Source organism: Miniopterus natalensis, chromosome 8 (genome assembly GCF_054644295.1).
Source record: "Miniopterus natalensis isolate mMinNat1 chromosome 8, mMinNat1.hap1, whole genome shotgun sequence".
In the NCBI taxonomy this organism is placed as follows: Eukaryota; Metazoa; Chordata; class Mammalia; order Chiroptera; family Miniopteridae; genus Miniopterus; species Miniopterus natalensis.
In genome coordinates, this window is record NC_142088.1 from 1,267,164 (window position 1) to 1,283,223 (window position 16,060).

At 62.2% G+C, this 16,060-nt stretch overlaps 1 protein-coding gene across 1 annotated transcript in view; it reads right to left on the reverse strand.

Moving 5' to 3' along the window:
• Positions 1-602: 602 nt before the first annotated feature.
• The window catches only part of TWIST2 (twist family bHLH transcription factor 2), a 31,559-nt gene continuing 16,101 nt past the window's right edge, over positions 603-16,060 (reverse strand). Inside the window, exon 2 of the mRNA XM_016203600.2 lies at positions 603-1,258. The gene's annotated coding sequence lies outside the window, so the exon portion shown is untranslated. The remainder of the gene's footprint in view (positions 1,259-16,060) is intronic.

Below are 16,060 nucleotides of genomic sequence, written 5' to 3' on the forward strand. Positions count from 1 at the left end.
ATCACTCACACAACTAAAAGCCAACCAGACGGCCCTCAGCACGTGGCGTCACCTGTCTGCTCGTCCAGGTCGCCTGCAGGCTGGGGGGCCGAGGGGAGCGAGGCAGGCGTGTCCCGTGTGCCGGTGGGGGGCTGGACGTATCCAGGACAGACAGTGACCGGTCCGGGAAGAGGGAGGGAACGGCATGGATATCGCGTCTGGGGGGCAGGAGTCCCACCTGGGCCCGGCAGGGGGGTGCTGCGCAGAGCTGGCCCCGGACGGCAGGGGCGGGACACGGGCGGTGAGTGTGATCTGAGGGACGGGACGTGGCCTGGGAGCACGACCTCCACCGGCTGAGGCCCAGGGGCCGGGGGACTGAGGAGGGGCCTGTGTGGGCGGCTGTGCCAACCTCACCCACTCCCCCGGCCGGGTCCTGTGAACTCTCAGCCGCAGCAGAGACGGGAGTTTCTAGAAAGCTCTCCGATCGCCTGTGGCATAAGACGTCTCACGCCACTCCTTGCCCCTCCTAAAGGGAGGAGACAGCCCTTTCTGTGCCCGGCCGCGGCTGCCTCGGGTCCGAGCCGGGTCCGAGCGGCGAGGTGGAGGAGAGAACAGACAGGACACTGGGGCTGCCGGCGTCTTTATTGTGGGGGGGCGTATACACAGCCACGTGCAGTCACCGAGCTTGTTAAAAATATCTCAATAAATAAAACAAATAAGCAACATATACACTGAAACGGGAAATATAAAAACTGGTTACTGAGCGAGTCGTGGAGAGAGGTGCGGGCGCGAGTCCGGGCTTACTCGGGACTCATGCGGGGCGGGGGGGGGGCGGGCGGGGCGCAGGTTCTTTCTCTGAGAGCCTTGGTCCAGTTTAGACAGAAGGGTACCGGGGTGCGTCTCTGTTTTATTAAAAAAATATACATTACACAAAGGCACTTAGAGGGAACTACAACTCCAAAGTCCCAATCCTCATAAATGTGTTCCTGAATCCAGAGGTTTCCAGAAAAAACACCCCCTCCCCCCAAATAAAACCCAGGAAAAAATCCAAACAGTGGCAAAGATGGCGCTGAACGTGTCACCGGCGAGGACCGTGAGCGCCACGTGCTCTGCGGGGGCCGTCGGGGGAGGAGGGTGCTGGCCGGGCCTGGGTGCTGCGCGTCCCCTCGTCTGGGTCTTGCCGGAGAGCAGAGCAGGCGCCTCCTTGAGGTTGTTCGGGTTCCAAAGGCCACGGGCTCGGACGCATCCGCATTCCTCGCGCACCTCAGCCCACGAGAGTCTGGAAGACAAGGGGGAGCTTGCGTGAGACACCCCCACCTCCCTCGGCTCCTGGGGCTCCCGGCCTCCCACCGAGGGGCCTCCTCCCACCCTCCCAGCAGAAACGGGACGGGTGGCCTCTAGTTGGGCCACCAGGCATCTGCAAGCTTCCGCCCTGCACCCAGGGGCCCAGGCCAAGCACCGTCTCCCACCTCCACCCTCGCCTCCTGCACCCACTGAAGGTTTCTTCCCTGCGGGCTCTGCAGGGGCCCCCAGTATCGACTGTGGAACCGTGAGGTGAGCCAGGAGGTGAGGCTGTGGGGAGTGAGGGGCGGGAGGTGAGGACCCAGAGAAAGGAGGTAACTGTGGCTCAAGGTCCGTTGCCTGCTGTCGGGGCTGCAGGCTGACCGCCCCGTCCAGCCAGCTTGCGTCGCCCCCCGACGTGTGGCATCATGGCTCCCAGAGGCCTGAGCACATTGGGGATTTTGCGGGCCTGGCCGCCCAGGCCTTGGGTCCCGCTGCCTCGGGGGTGTGGGCGCCCACCCCAGGCCTGGTGCCGGCAGCACTCACTTCCACGGCCGGGGACACATACGAGTAACCACGTAACCGTCAGACCCCAAAGGAGGCAGGCCGTTCACGGGGCCCTTGTGAGACCCCCGCTGCACTGGGCCACGCGCACTGGGGCCACCTAAGCGAGGTGGACGTGCCCTCATCCAGAGGCGCGTGGGGGGGGCTGTGGCCTCAGAGCTGACACAGAGACCGGGTCTGCCACAGGGGCTGGGGCGGGGCTCGGGGACAGGTGGGAGTCGGGGACGGCGTCACCGTCACCGAGGAGGAGGCAGGAAACTGTCACCCGGAGGAGTCTGCTGAGGGGGTTGTGGGGGGCAGGACGTCGCGGGGAGGCGGCCAGGTCCTGGGAGGAGGTGAGTGAAGGCACAGAAACGAGGAAGGGCTTCTGATAGGGTGACGGCGACGCCCCAGCCCCGCGTTTGTCAGTGTGAGTGTGAGTGTGTCAGTGTGCGTGTGTCAGTGTCTGTCCATGTGAGTGTGTCAGTGTGTCAGTGTCTGTCCATGTGAGTGTGTCAGTGTGTCCGTGTGTCAGTGTGTCTGTCTGTGTGTGTCCATGTGAGTGTGTCAGTGTGTCAGTGTCCGTGTCAGTGTGTCCGTGTGAGTGTGTCCGTGTCCGTGTGTCCATGTGAGTGTGTCAGTGTGTCAGTGTCCGTGTCAGTGTGTCAGTGTCCGTGTCAGTGTGTCCGTGTGAGTGTGTCCGTGTGTCAGTGTCCGTGTCAGTGTGTCAGTGTGACTGTGTCGGTGTGAGTGTGTCCCTGTGAGCGTGTCAGTGTGAGCAGGTGGCCCTGACGCAGGGGGCAGCAGGGGTACGAGTCCCCCCTCGCACCCGAGCCCACACTGACCCCCATTCCTCTGGGAAGCCCAGAACCTTTGCTGAGTTAAGACAAGGATCTGAAGAGGCTCAGACAGGCTTTCCCCAGAACTCGTGGTGCAGACACACGCGGACACATGCGGACACACGCGGACACACACGGACACACGCGGACACACGCGGACACACGCGGACACACACGGACACACGTGGACACATGCAGACACACACACACGGACACACGTGGACACACGCAGACACACACGGACACACGTGGACACACGCGGACACACGCGGGCACACGCAGACACACGCGGACACATGCAGACACACGCAGACACACACGGACACACGCGGACACACGCACACCCTTCCAGTTGAGAGCACTCTGAGTGTGAAGCCCTTTCCAGTGGCCGGCGGGGAGTCCGGCCGCGCCCCTGGAGCGTGTGCTTATGATTAGGTGACTAACGGGGCTGGGAGGCCCCGTGGAGCCCCCTCGGCGGGAGGGGAAGCACCGCGGCTCCTGACATTCAAGCTGCCCGGCCGTCCGAGGGGACACGCGGGCTCACCCACGAAAAGCCAGGACAGGGCCGCCCGAGCAGGGGGTTCAGGCGCAGGGGGCAGGGCAGGTGCATCCGTCTTCCTGACCCAGAGGCTCCGCCCGGCCCCCTCGGTGTCGCCCTGACACCAGCCCCGTCTGCTGCCGTGGAACCATCTGGGCCCCGGCCGCCTCCCCACAGGAGAGCCACCCGGAGCCGTGGGCGCCTCTGCGTCTCCGCGTGAGCCTGTCGAGGGGCCGAGCGGAGCCTCTGCGCTGCCCACAGCCTGCGGACACTGCTCAGCTCCACGCCGGGCCGAGCGCAGGGAGCAAACGTCGGTGAGAATTCCCGACAGGGAGGCGGCGGGCGACAGGGAGACGCTTGATGACAGCCCTCCGCCCACCTGCCCTCTGCCCGCCCCGCCCGCCACCCTGCCGCCCTCCCGCCCGCCGTCCCTCCTCCCTCCCACCGCCGGCCATCATCGTCGGTAAATCCACTCACCCTCCCACCTGAGCGCCGGTCACCTGCCCGTGTGCCAGGGATGCCACTGGCTGTTTGAAAAGCCCCGGCACACGCCCGAGGGCCCAGCGAGGGGGAGGAAGCTGCAGGTGAACAGCGGGCGCGCCGGGCGCAGTGAGACTCTGCGGCCGGAAAGGGGGAACCGGCACTGGGGACTTCGCTGTCAGGGACAGCAGGTGGGGAGCGAAGGGGGGGCACCGATGGGAGGCCTCCAGCCAGACACAGTGAGGCGCAGGCGCACACACACATACACACACTCACACACACTCACATTCACACACACACACACACTCACATTCACACACACACACACTCACACACACACACTCTCACACATACACACACACTCACACACACACAGACACACTCACTCACACACACACACTCACACACACAGACACACTCACTCTCACACATACACACACACACTCACACACACAGACACACTCACTCACACTCACACACACACACTCTCACACATACACACACACTCACACACACACACTCACACACACACACTCTCACACATACACACACACACTCACACACACAGACACACTCACACTCACACACACACACTCTCACACATACACACACACATACACACACACACACACTCACACACACACTCACACACACACACACACACACTCACACTCTCAGACAACCACACCTTGGACTTTGCCAGTGGAGACGGGAAGGGTGGGAGGTGGTTTCGCGAGGCCTGGGGGTGCCCACAGAGCGTGGCCGTCATCCACAGCACAGAGCAGGCGTCCCGGGCGTTGCCCACTCACAGCCCCTTTGGCACGGAGAGTGGAGAGGTCTTTGCTTCCACCTGACCCTGGAGTTGCCCGATTCACTCAAAGGGGCACCACCTGGTTTCCTTCCTCCCTCTCGGTGCACCGAAAACAAAGGCCCCTCAAATCCTGGGCTCCCAGAAACCCTCCCTGGGGTGCAGGGAAGGGGCCAAGTCGAGGTGAGCAGTAACGGGCACCGTGGTGAAGCTGACCGTGGCCACCTACCCTGTGGGTGCCCGTCCCACCGGGCGGCCCCTTTCTCTTGGGCATTTGTCTGGCACTGTCCTTCAACTGGGGTGCACTGTCCCCGGCCACGCTGTCCCCGGCTCCCCAGAGCTGGCTGAGGGCCAGAGTCAGCTTCATCTCATCACTGACATGACAAACAGAATTCACATCGCGGGGGCGGGGCATCGCCACGCTGAACTGCTTCCAACAGCCAGAGAGCGGGGACCAGCCTTTCCAAACAGGATGCATCGTCGGGAGAAGCCAGAGGGGTCTGCGCCCGCAAAGCGAGCAGAGCCTCCTTTGGACTAGAAGGTACAAGCAGGGAGCGAGCCAAGGGCTCGTAGAGACAACCCCAGTGTGGGGCCCTCCGGGGACACCCTCACGGGTCAGGCCCCACCCTTCCCTGCCCCCCTCTCTGTGCCTGTCGGCCAGGGTGGGGTAGGACAGAGGAAACACAAGGCCAAAGACAGAACGGGAGCCCCAACGACCATGAGAACCCCCCCAACACTGAGAACGCCAGAGGGGACCGGGCTGTCCCGCGCAGGTCGGACTCGGTTATTACGACTTGATTTTCAAAAGAGGCGTTTAAGGGCAGGTGGGCTGAGGAGGGATGGACAAAAGGCGAACTCCCCCTCCCTGGGAATCATGCGTCGAGAAGCAACCGGACTTGTGAGGTTATTTCATTTTCACTGCGTGCCTCCGACGGCTGGGCCCTGGCCCCTCGTCCCAGGTCCTTCCCTCCCTTGGGTGTCCCTAACCTGTAAGTGGTCCCTGAACCAGGGTGGCTATACCGGCAGGACACTCTGGCCTCTCTTTGTGGGCCCTGCGCCCATTTTCAAAGAGTGGGACAGAGGCCACGGCCACGAGTCCCAGGCCAGTGTCACGGAGGCCACGGCACTGCCACACGTGGCCCACACTGCTCTGCAAAGCAGGTCAGAGTTGAGGTCCAGGCGCTTGTCTGTGGGGACAAACCCCCTGTGGAGGGTCCAGCTTTCCCAGGAATGGGGGGGATTCCCTCATCCCACCTGCAAAGCTCCCAGGACACCTAGCAGTTGACGGTCCCCTGCTGACCCTGCAGAGAAACACCCCACACGCCGCCCATGCCACACAGCTGAGAGGTGACCTGCGGTCTCCAGGACCGGTGGCTGCGGTGTGCGCGGGTCAGGTGAAAGCTCAGGAAGGCTACCACGACCCCGGCGCAGGCTGTGTGTCCTGGCCTGGCAGGACCGTGCCTGTTTGCACCGGGGCCACCAAGGCCCCCTGTTCTCTGAACCCTCTGCTGCTTCCATGACCACCCCATGCTCGCCGACGCCACCTGCGGGAGGCCCCTGCACTCAGGGCCCGGGGTCCGGGGCCTGGGGCTGGCGGGCAGGGCGAGAGCCGGCAAGGACAGGCTGTCCCTGTCCCTGGCTCCATGACTCAGGCGTGACCCCAGCTCCTGCCGCCCGTGTGTGAGAAAGGAGCCTTGTGTGGACCGGCCGTGTTTACGGTGCCGTGGCCGCTCCTCTGAGGCTCCCTGGCGGCTCGCAGCAGAGTCCTGGCCTTGCCTCCAGGGACGGGAGACTCCGCGCATCTGGCAGCGGCACTCGGCTCTGCCTCTCATTTTCTCTCTCCCCCTCTCTCCCTCCTTTATTCTCTCTCCCTCTCTCTCCCTCTTTTATTCTCGCTCCCTCTCCCGGGCCCGGCTGCGGTGAGTCAGGCTGACTGTGTCTGGAACGGCCTGTCTGCCAAGGAGAAGTCAGCCCGAGAGCAGCTGGGGAGAGGCAGCCTCGCCTCTGGGTGACCAGCAGGTCTCGTCCTTAGTGGCTCCCAGTGTCACTGCCGTGGAGAGACCCGCCCTGCAGGCCCGCCCGAGGCGTTCCCAGCGAGCTGCTGTCCCAGGGGAGCCGCGGCAGGAAGCCCCGCGTTCCCGCTGGCGACGCTCGGCGCTGACCCCGCGGCCGGCCTGTGAGGGAGGCTTCCCCCCTTCTCCCCCGTGAGTCCCGGGACCAGACGCCGCGGAGGGTGCGGGACAGCGAGGCTTGTGGTCCTGAGTGTGCAGAGAGTGGGGGCAGCTTCTTCCAGGGGCCGCGGCCTCCACATCTGAACTCCTGCCACCAGCGGGGAGCTCCGGCTTCTCCAGATGGCTCCAAACCCAGCTTCCAGATAAAATCACTGCTAGGAGAGGGGGGACAGTCCCCCTGCGGAGCAGCTTCAGCGGGTGGTGCGGGAAGTGCCTTTGGAGACCGTCCCCCTGACGACGGCATTTCAGAGACAGGCCGGCGGTGACCGACCCTCAGTCACCGGGCGGGAAGCAGGCCCCCAGCCCTGGGCCACGGAGGCCTCGTCTCCAGCCACCGCCTTCGCCCCCACAGCACCCGCCACACGGGCCCCCGGGGTCCCGACTTAATAAATGTCTTCGCGCAGTTGACAGACGAGAACCTGAAGACGCGAGGCTCCCAGCGACAGCAGCCTCGGCTCCGGAGAGTCGGGAGCTGCGCTGAGCACGACTCGGACCCTGTCCTCACCCAGGTCATAGTCACGTGGGGACAGACAATGTTTATATTAACAAAGATGGACTGTGTTCTAATGAAGATACAATAAAAGTACATAATAACTACAACCATTTTGCTACAAAATAAAAATACATGTCATCAATGTAAGTGGTTGTAGCAAAATGTAACGTGTTACGGTAAAGGTAGGACAAGGTTCGTCATAAACACAGAGGCAACAGCTGAGTTCCCGGGGCTTTGGGGGACCTGTGCAGGCTCAGGGGCTGGCGCTGGATCCCGAAGGACGGCTGGGCTGCGGCCACGGGCTGAAGCGCGCGTGGGCAGAGGACAGGCCACAGGGGCACACGCGAAGTAGGTTGAAGGAAGGCGAGGCTTCGGGGGTGATGGGGAGCAGTGTCTCTGGAGAGGATGTTGGGGAGGCTGCACACAGCCTGTAAGGGGCACCTGTGAGCTGGCTGGCAGTGCCCCCTGCTGGAGGGAGGACCAGCCTCGGAGGGGGCAGCCAGCACCTGGACTTGGCAATGAGGGTCACCAGCCAGCTTGGGAGGGCAGGTCCAGCCCAGCGTGGCCTGGGCCCCTTAGGAACAGTCTCCCACACCTTAGAGACAGCAACGTGCCAGGAGCTGGGACCGACTGTGGCGCCGCCTCGCGCCCCGTGTGCGAGGCCCCCACGCGGTTTACATGGAATTCACCGAAGGCTCTCGAGGCCTCTGAAGGCGGCGCCCTCCCCTCCCGTGTGTTCAACATAAACACGCGGAGCCCCGAGAGGGGCAGACAGCAGGCGCAGGGAGAGATGAGATGGGAATTAACCCCGGGCCCGAGGTCTGCAGCAGGTCGCCCGTCTCTCACGGGGGGGGGGGGGGGCTACAACATTCGGAAGGACACCTCTGAGACCATTTCCTATGAACAATCAGGTATAAAACTGCCCCGTAGCACATCGGCTCTGAGGACAAGCTCTCAGTAACTACCTCCAGCTTCAGCTCTCAAAATTAACCTCAGAAAAGTGGACACTCTTAAAAATTCAAGACTGTTTACAGAAACAATTACACCTAAATCTATTTTACCAGGCACTCTTCTTTTCAAATGACCCAGATAAAAGATGCTACTTTGGAAATATTTGCATATATCTGCGCATATTCAGGAGAATGCAAAAACCTTACTAAGCTTTGGAAAGAATCCTGCCGCGGTCCAATTCCCAGGCCTTGAGATCTCTGGGAATCCTGGTCGCGCAGACGCTTGAGGTCTGTGGTTGATTTAGAAAAGCCAGCAGCACCCAGGGGCCCTGGCATGGAGGGTCTACCTCTAGGCTCTTGGGTGGCTGGGGGCTTGGCCAGCCCACCCCTCCGGCAACCGGAACAAGTGCCCTCCTTCCCAAGATCTAGATTCAGTCGCTTTTAGCTCATTCCATACTTTTGAACTTTGGTCCCCTGTGAACAAGACTGATCGCTGCTGGGAAACACGTCCTGGTTAGAAATTAGCTACCACACACTGAAGTGCTGAACACTTTGCCCGGTTCAGGTAAAATCGGCTCAGAGAAGGACAGAGAGACCCCGGCCGGGAGGTGGTGTGGCTGTGGGCAGGCAGTGTCCAGGCCACGAGTGGACGCTCCTCTTGCTCCTGGGACCCTGGCCTGAGAACAGGTAGGTCTCTCACTGTGACTCTCCAGTGCCGCATGCCTCCCACCTTCCCTCCGACCTGCATCAGCCAGTCACCTGTGGACGGAAGGTGTTTCCCACCAAGAAGCACCCCCCACGCCAACATCAGGGCTCAGCCAACAGCCCACAGCTCTCGGTCCCAGCTATGAGCCAGGGGCGCCCAGGGCTGGGTGGCGGATCACCGCCTACACTGTGCTGACCTCGAAAGCATCTTCCGAGACAAAATTTGAATTCTCCCCAGACCTTGTACGAGGGACCAGAGAACCATGAAAGAAAATCAACCAACAGACGTGGAAAGAAACCACTTTCTCCCCATAGAGTCCAGCTTGAATCTCAGGCATTTTAACTGCCCAGTTGAAGACATAATTAACACTAAGTGAAACTGTGACCTTGAATATTTACAGGGGTGCAGGGGTCAGCATCCTTTCACGAGCAGCTGGGGACTCTGACCCCGGGGAGGGTCCTGGCAGGCAGTAAACCAAAGAGCTGTCCGCGGGTCTTTACAATAACGTTTACTGCACATCCATGTCTTAGCGGGAAGATGGTTGATACGATAACTGTAAGCTCAGATCACAAACATGCTTCAAAATGTGGAAGCCACCTTGGTTCCCTACGGACATGACCCTGAAGCGTTCCAGGAACGTATCCTCGCCTCCCAGGGCTGTGCAGATCACCTGTAATACGGCTTTCAGGATCCTTGGAGGTCTCAACAGTGAATTCTTAGCGTCGCCCGCGACACCACCAAACAGAATCCCTCCTGCTCTGCTGGCACCAACCCGTGAGACCGGGAGGGGACCGTGCCCAGGCCTAGACACCTTCTGCCAGACAGTGGGCTGGTGTCGCAGACACTGAGGACACCAGAGAGGCAGAGTCGTGAATAACGTTTCTCAGCTGTATTCTTCCCCGGGTCAAATGTGCACAATATACCCAAAGAGGCCGCTTTCATTTCCCCGTCTGCGCCTGACCTAAATAAAGCGAACCTTTGCAGGGTACATGGGGCACTGGGAGGGAGGAGTGGGGCAGAGGGGCCCAGGGCCCAGAGGAGGGGACCCTACTGTCCAACAGCAAACCCTCTGGCAGCTCTCCTGGGGGACCACTCTGCAGACCGGGGAGGCAGGGGCTCCCTGCAGGGGCGCAGCTTCCCTGCCACGTCCACCGTGTGGAAGGCGAGAGCCGAGAGGCTGGAGAAGTGGAGGAAGGCTCTGTGGGCCGGGTCGGACCCCGGATGCGCTGAGCTTCTAGGGTGACGTGTCTTCATCTGTATCCTGCACTGGCTTTTTCCTCGATGGAGGAAGCTCAGCTGCTGAAATCCTTGGCCCTGCTCTGTCTCCGTATCGTGCCACCCAGGGGAGCTGGACGGGCCTGGGATGGTGAACTTGGGGAGAGAAAACAGTGTGCTGGGCACCAGCCCTGGCATCTTCCCCGAGGTGCAGGAGCTGACTGCAGGGAGCAGGCTCCCGCCGCCCTGGGCCTGCTGTGGTCTGGCAGCTCTGCTTGACCCCAGGACCCTCTATCTCAGCTAAGGTCGTGCTCCAGTCAGCCTTGGCCCTGTCTCACGTCTCAGCACCCAGGCAGGGACCAGGGTGTGCTCGCCTCCCCTGCACCCCCAGCCCTGCCTGGTGGCACGTGGGAACCTGTTCACTCATCACACCACTGCCTGGGGTGTCCAGGTGGACACTGAGGGAGTGGCCAGCAGGGTAGGGGGGATGTCCCACTCCACGAGGACTTTCAGGGCTCCACTCTGAGAACTGCCCTGGAGAGAAAGGCTATTTGCCAAGGAAGGTTCCCTCAGGCCAGGTTACGCCCACCTGCCTCCCCTTTGCCACCTGTGATCTTGGTCCTGTCTTGTCCTCAGACTGGACCTCATTCCACCCAGGTAGAAGCGGGGGACCTGGCTCAGGGGTCTCTGTGGTCCTGGGAGAGGTCTCATGATTTTTTAGAGTCTCAAGATCTGAGCGCTTGCTCACACTTTCTGTCTGGGGGCCCAGCTGGCATCTGATGAATCTCTTCCAAGAGCTGGTCTTAAAGGTGTGAGACCCGTGTCCCCAGGAGATGCTCAGCACCGCGAGTCCTCACAGCCCTTTCTGGGGAGAGTTCTGAAGGGAACAAGGGGGCTGGAAGGGATGCAGACCAACCCCAGGGAGGGCGGCCCGCGGTTAGTGCCTCCTGTGAGGGGCTGAAACCAGAGCCTCTCGCTGCTTCCCAGCCCGGGGCCCTGCCAGGCGACTCTATCAGCCATCAGTCCCTGACATCTTGCAAATGCAAACGCAGGGACGGCCACAGTCCTGTGTGTGGTGCAGCTGGGAAACCAGCCAACAGACCTTCATGGTTTTCATCCCCGAAAGCCGCCCCCACAGGCCCACAGTCGCCGTGTCCACCCCGTGTCCACCCCGTGTCCACCCCGCCTCTCCCACGCTGGGAGCGGGGGCACCGCTCACCCCACCTCGCCATGTGCTCAGCCCCTCCCTGCCCAGCCTTCCAGAAAACTCTCCCGCTCACACGCTGGCAGCTTTCCCTGCCCTGCCTTCGAGATCCCACTGCTCCTCCATCAGAAGTAAAGGCTCTGAGGGTACCGGGTGGGCTGGCCGCCTCTGCCCTGGCCGCTCGGCGTCCCTGTGCCTTCTCCCCTCGCTCCCGTGTTCCTCTCCTTATATTTCCTGATTAATGTCAAGTGAGCCATCCCAGCCCCTGAGACCAGCAGCTGCAGACATGAGCTCAAGTGGACTTTAAATCAACAGAGAATTTTAAAACGAGTGACGTGGCGAAGGCTCCGGTCTCCGCCGCGGAGGGTTCTGCTGGCCCCACGGGTGCCCATGGGTCCCGGGCCTCACAAGGGGAGACGATGGAGGAAATGGCGACAGACCAGGACCCTCACAGCCGCTGCGCTGTCCCCCGCGGCCCCTCCGGACCATGGGAGGAAGTGACAGAGCTGGAGACGGAGGACCAGGGACGCATGGGGTTCGCGCGAGTCTCCAGAAGGATCAGCCGAGAAAGAGAAGCTGGAGGGAAAACACCAGAGAACCACTCACGTCCACCTTGCCGGAAGCCCTCCGGCCAGTCCCTCGGGGCCATGCTGACCCTGTCTGAACAGCCTCAGGGGTCGAGCTCTCCGGACAGGACGCTCTGACGGACGGACATTGTGCTCCGCCCCTGGGGCTGCGCCGGCCAGTGGAACAGGCACGGGGTCAGGCGCTCCTTCGCACCCAGCAGGGCGCACACGCGGGTCACCAGGAGCCCCGCGCCCATCCCGGGGGCGCACCTGCACCGCGTCTGCGGCCCCTTGGCTGCCGTCACTGGGGCTCTGGCTCTGAGCGGCCAGCACGGCCCCAGGTCCCCGAGGGCCCCTCAGAAAGTGTCCTGTTTTGTAAAGAGAAACCGTGGTCCCAAGACGCCTGGAATCGCGTTATCCCGCGGGACGCAGACGCATGCGCTCCCGCCGGCTCCCTCACCAGGGGACAGGACGGACGTGTGAGTGACAAGCTAATTTGCTCCTTTCAAGGAGTTTTCCTCATGAACTTAAGCGTTTTCACAGATCATTAGCTCCGTGGCCAGAGGCCCAGCGGGGAGGAAGCTGAGCCGCAGTGTTGGTGGCTTCCCTCCTGGAAGACCAAGGGAAGGCCGGGCACAGTGGCTCTGAAATTATAACAACATGAGTCATGTCAGCCCACATTCAGTTCACACAAGCTCCTAGAGCCTGCTGCTCGAGAGGCGGGCGCTGGCACCGGAGGACAGGGCATCTGCGTTTCCGCTCAGGCCGCAGCACCGACGTGGCCGGGGAGAGCGCTGGCGTGCAATCCGGCCACCGTCCGGTGACGGCCGCGGAGGCAGGCAGGCTAGAGCGAGGTCGGACACCGAGCGGCGGAGCCCATGGAGACGGGACCCGTGGGCGTGGGGACCTGGGTGGCTGCTGGGAGAGGGAAGCCCTGAGCCCTGGCGTATGAACAGGGGCTCAGAGCCGGGGCCTGGACTTAGATCCCGGCCTGCCGAGTGCCCCCCGAAACAAGACTGTGTGTGAGAGAGAAAGGGAGGGAGGGAGGGAGGCAGGGAGGCAGGGAGGCAGGGAGGCGGGGAGAGCTCCCCACCAGGAGAGCCGCCAGCTCGGGGCAGAGACCCAGCCCTGCGGAGCCCCCCAGGAGTCCTCCCGGCTGCTGGGGACCAGGTTGCGGTGCCTGGCCGGCTGAGGGCACAATGGGGCGTCTGAAGTGAGCCGCTTTCAAGAGAGGGGCCTATGAATGATGAGGCGCAGACGACAGGAACAAGCCCAGACACTCCTGGGCATCGGCAGGGACGGTCACTCGTCCACTGCAATTCATTCTGATGCTCCGCCCCGCCCCCCCTCCACAGGGCGTGACCCCCATGCTCTCCAAGGTGCTGGGGTCCAGGGAAGACCCCCTGGCTCACACACAGGCTCAGCGGGAGGGAGCTGGGGGGGGGGTGTCCACCTTGGACGGCCACCCCCTGCCGCTGTGTCCGCAGGGTCCTTCCTTCCAGTAAGACACACGTTGCCCTCGGTGCTGCACAGCGAGAACCCCCTGTAATCACGGCCTCACTCCCAACACGCGGGTGCCTCGGCCCTTGCAGGCGACAACGTGCCCTTGCTCGGCGGGTTTAGTAGGTGAATTCTCACTGCAGCCTCCAGCGTGAGCGTTGAAATGAAACACTGAAAAGGGGCAGGGGCTCCTAAAAGGGGCCAGCGGCTGCAAGGAGGGTGGCCGGGTTCCTGCGGAGGGCACAGACCCACCCCGGTGCCCAGCACCCTTCTCACCCCTAAACCTGCCTCGGCCTCAGCCTCGGGGCCACAGCCGCCGGCACCTTAAACCTGTGCAGTCGTGTGGTCCCGGAGACACGTTTCCTCTGCGTTACCTCCTGAAGGGACAGACTCCACATCCCCCCGGGACTCAGACCTACCTGAAGACAGATCAAGCTCCACCTGCACTGTGCCAGCATCCCGGGCACCGGGCAGCGGGCACTGTGTCCCCTCAGGCCAGGACCCCCGGGAGGGCCACGGGCCCCATGGCCCGAGCCAGCGCCGAGGCCCCCTCCTCGCCGCCAGGACGCCCTGCGGTTAGTCTGTTTGCCATTTAGCTCTCGATTAGGCCGCTGGGGGAGTTTCAGTGCGATCCCGAGAGGCACGTGGCCTGTGCTGCAGGTGGGCTCCATAAAGGGCACCGCCGGGTGTTTTCAGCATCAGCCGAGACGCTGACATTTATTTTCTGTTTGGAGGGTGGATGAGTCGAATTCCGTAACTCAGGAGAAGATTAGGAATAATTTTAACGCTCTGACCTATCGCCAGCTCGTGTCAAAGCCCTGGCGCAGGCGCCTGGGTTAGAGTCCTCCTGTCGTCCATAATACAGCCTCCTGGCCCCCGCCCTTGCCCTGGAACACCGCTGATTTATTTTCACCTAGAATTCGATCTAAGTTCCCGAGGAAATGGGTCTGTTTGTTTCTTTAACTTCAACAGGCTTGGGAATCATAATTGGGATAAGTGCCCCGAGAGGCTTTCTTTTCTCTGCACTAGTTGCATTGTGTTGGGACTGTCCCCAAAGGGAGGGGCTTTTCCTCAGTCCGGGGGGCGGCCTGGCACACTGGGGGCCTAATTATTGCCCGATGGTCCCTGAAAAAAAAGGGAGTTGCCAGACAGGGCAGGCTTGGGGCCCCACGTCGCCCAGGGAGGCAGTTCGTGAAACGCTGCTCAGTCATTTTTCCTGGACTTTATTCTGCCCGGTTTCGAAACTCCCACAAGTAAGGAAAGTTATGAGCTCCCGGGAGGCCCCTGGTCCCACTGCAGGGGCTGCCTGGGTGCCCGAATCGATGCCCCTCTGGTGAGGGCGCGAATGCTAGTGCACCTCCTGGGTGCACTGGGCACCCTCCTGCACCACCCAGGGGCAGGGGAGGGGGCGGGGGCAGGGGCAGGGAAGGGGGCAGGGGCAGGGGCAGGGGCAGGCTGACAGCCCCATGCCCACAGGGAGCAAGTGGGTGCGGACAGGCCCCTGGCCAGCCTGTGGGCCCAGGCTCCACGCCTGCACCTGGGGCCCCCCCAGCCCTGCCAGCCGGGGAAGCCCCACAGGAAACGGGCTCCCTGGCCTCCTGTTTGTTTTTCTCCGTTGCATCAGGACCCTCCTGAAGTAAACCCTCAGGACCGGCTGTGCGGCTCCAGGGGTCCCTGCCAAGGCCTGCGAGCGAACCTTTCCATCTATTTATTTACTCTTTGGTACGTGGGGACAGGGGAGAGATCTGTGACCCCAGAAACGGGGCCAAGTGACTAACGCCGGGGGAATCTGGCCTGATTGATGGCCTCCCAGTGACCCGGGTCAGGGAGCCGAAGCTGGCGGCATTGTCTTGGCTCCCACGTGGTCCTGACTGTGCGGCCTGCTGCAAGCCGGCCCGCACCTCAAGGTGCTGTGCAGCTCTGCGGGTCCCTAACGGACCAGCGCCAGCCGCACAGGAAACAGCAGCGGGGATGCACCTTTATCCGAACGCTTGGCCATGTCAAGGACTTAGTTTCCTCTTTGCTCTTTGGGTCAATGAGTTCTCTCGATGAGGAGGCCGCTGGAGGCGCAGGAAGGGGTCCGCTGCAGCGGGTGGCCCTGCCGGGAGTCTCGGTGGTGGCCGCCCTGTCCTTGGCTAAGACCTGCAGCTCAACCTTCCCTCTCATCTGTCATCGGGGCTGCACCAGGGGCCACGTGTCCACCATGTCCCCTGGCCTGAGACAGCGGCGGCCTCCGGCTGTCCCAACGCCCAGCGAGGGCTGGACCAGGGTGTCAAAGCATTTAGGAGGCAGGACAGCCAATGCTGTAACTCGCATTTTCTGCATCGTTTCCCGAGGGGTCTGGTTGTCAGAGAAAATAAACCCATCAAGCTGGGTCCACTCTGCCACCCTTCCTTCATTCCAGTTCCTTCCTGCATTCGAGATTCTACATGGACAGGTGCCCCACAGGCGAGGACAGGTGCCCCACAGGCGAGGACAGGTGCCCCACAGGCGAGGACAGGTGCCCCACAGGGAAGGGTGCGGCGTGTGGGAGAGAGAAGGAAAGAGAGACACACGGACCCCACTCCTGCAGGCTCACTTGAACCTGGTGCCTTGGGGAGCCCGGGCAGGCAGCTCTCCTACCTGAGGGCGTTTAAAAGATGCTCACGGGCACTTAAAGGTGCTCACCTGGACCTCATCGGGGGAGGAGCCCCTGTAGGTTCTCAGAGAGGACCAAAGGGCCAAGGT